Source organism: Eschrichtius robustus, chromosome 6 (genome assembly GCF_028021215.1).
Source record: "Eschrichtius robustus isolate mEscRob2 chromosome 6, mEscRob2.pri, whole genome shotgun sequence".
In the NCBI taxonomy this organism is placed as follows: domain Eukaryota; kingdom Metazoa; phylum Chordata; class Mammalia; order Artiodactyla; family Eschrichtiidae; genus Eschrichtius; species Eschrichtius robustus.
In genome coordinates this window covers 57,058,559-57,060,952 of record NC_090829.1, presented here as the reverse complement: position 1 = coordinate 57,060,952, position 2,394 = coordinate 57,058,559, and the positions used below count along the sequence as shown (strand labels likewise).

The 2,394-nt window shown below is 42.8% G+C and overlaps 1 pseudogene; it reads left to right on the top strand.

Moving 5' to 3' along the window:
- Positions 1–1,211: 1,211 nt before the first annotated feature.
- Positions 1,212–1,915, top strand: LOC137765875 (RAD52 motif-containing protein 1-like; annotated as a pseudogene).
- The last annotated feature ends 479 nt before the right edge of the window (positions 1,916–2,394 follow it).

Genomic DNA, 2,394 nt, shown 5'->3' with positions numbered 1-2,394 from the left:
CATTTGCAACAACATGGACAGACCTTGAGGGCATTATGCTAAGTGAATAAGTCAGACAAAGAAAGACAAATACCATATGATCTCACTTATATGTGGAAACTAAAAATATACAAAACAAAAAACCAAACTCATAGTTACAGAGAACAGATTGGTGGCTGCCAGAGGTGGGAGTGAGGGTGGAGAAAATGAGTGAAGGTGGTCAAAGGGTACAAACTTCCAATTATAAGATAAATAACTCCTGGGGATGTACAGCATGGTGACTGTAGTTAATAATACTATACTGTATATTTGAAAGTTGCTAAGAGAGTAGATCTTAAAAGTTCTCATCACAAGAAAAACAAGTGTAACTATATGTGATCGTGGATGTTAACCAGACTTACTTGGTGGTCACCTCATAATACATACAAACATCACATTATTATATTTGCACCTGAAACTAACATAATGCTATATGTGAATTATATCTCAATTTTAAAAATTAGACAATATAGACAAGCAGAAATATAATAAATAAGTAAAATTTCCACTACCCAGAAAAAAAAGCAGAAAGAAATGCATACCTTATACCTGTTCCCAATCCTGCAGTACACTGACCTGAGGCACGAACATATGCAGAGCAAAGACTTAAGTCTTAGAACAGGTATAGAGGAAGCAAATAATTTTAATGACTTGAAATAAATACCTTTGCTAGTCAGGTGGTGTTTTAGTTCAGGCTGCTGTAATATCATATCATAGATTAGGTGCTTTATAAACAACAGAATTCATTTCTTACAGTTCTGGAGGCTGGCAGTCCAAGATCAAGGCACCAGCAAACACAGTGTCTGGTGTGAGCCTGCTTTGGTTCACAGATGGCCATCTTTTCACAACGTCCTAACATGGCAGGAGGAGTGAGGGTTTTCTTTGGGGTCTCTCTTATAAGGACTCTAATATCATTCCTGAAGCTTCCAGCCTCATGACCTAATCACCTCCCAAAGGCACCACTTCAAAATACGATTACACTGGAGATTAGGTTTCAACGTATGAATTGCGGGGGGTAGTGGGGGAGACACACAGACATTCAGGCTACAGAACATGGCTTCTTATTTCTTACTCCCCAAAGGATCAAAGTAGTATCTAATCACAGATGCTTTTTGGCAAGCCCAAGATGAGATCTTTGGCAAATGATTCGTAAGGAGATAAAGAATGAAAAGCAGCAAACGAGAAACGTGAAGATGATATTGCTATTAAAAACACTGCTTCCGAGGCTGGTGGCGTTGGTACCTTTTGTGGTTCCCATCGTGGGTGACAAAACCTTGCTGGTGTGGGAGCTGAGCTCTGGACCCACGGCCGAGGCCTTGTAAGTGAGCCGAGCCGGGGCGGAGGGAGGGGTGGAGGAAGCCACCCCGCGCCCCAGTAACTGGGCGCCCCGCGATACTGCTTCAGCACCTCATCTGTCTGTGGTCTCCGCTGAGAGGAATCTTAGCTCTAGAGCCGACCTGAGCAGTCAGCTCGCCCCCACAGATTTTTGAGAGGTAGTTCCCAACAGACGGCATTGCCTCCTAATGCTTCTCGAAGCTTAAGATTTCAGAGGGAAACTTGTTCCTGAAATGAGACGTGTTTGGAGTTGCAGGCTCACCACAGCTGCCTGCGGCGAAGGGCTGGGGGAATATAAGGGAACGGGCGGTTTGGTTTCCTGGGCGTGAAATTTCCTACACCTACTTAGCATGGGACCACCCTACAGCATTCTCTGTTCACAGTCTTCTCCCAGTTTGGCCTTCTGTATTCGGTCCGAGTCTTCCCAAACGCAGCAGTGGCCGGTCCTGGGTTCTATGCCATCATCAAGTTTTATTCAGCAAGGAATGCCCACAGAGCCCAAAAGGCATGCGACCAGAAGCAGCTTTTTCAGACATCTCCAGTGAAGAATTCTCAATCGTAATCCTTTGACAAGAGTTGAAGATTCTTATCTTTTTAAACTGCCAGCATTAAAATATTTAGACATGGGAACAACACAAGTGTCACTTACAACAATTGAAAGCATCCTCATGATGACCCTTGAATTGGAATAACTCCCCTCAGGTGTGAATATTTCCAAATACAGAAGAATTGCCGCTTCATCAATCGGCCATGTAATGGCGAAAAATCAACCATTTTGAGGATCAACTGTGCACCCAGCACTAGACTGATATTATACTTAGTCATATGACTACTCTGTAAGGAGGTGGGTCAAAAAGGATCTTGCTGTGATTCATGTCATAGAGTATTCTGCATACAAATTGAAGGAGAAAAACCATATCATCATCTCAATAGATGCAGACAAAGCGTTCGACAAAATTCAACTCCCATTTATGATAAAAACCCTGCAGACAGTAGGCATAGAGGGAACTTTCCTCAACATAATAAACGCCATATATGACA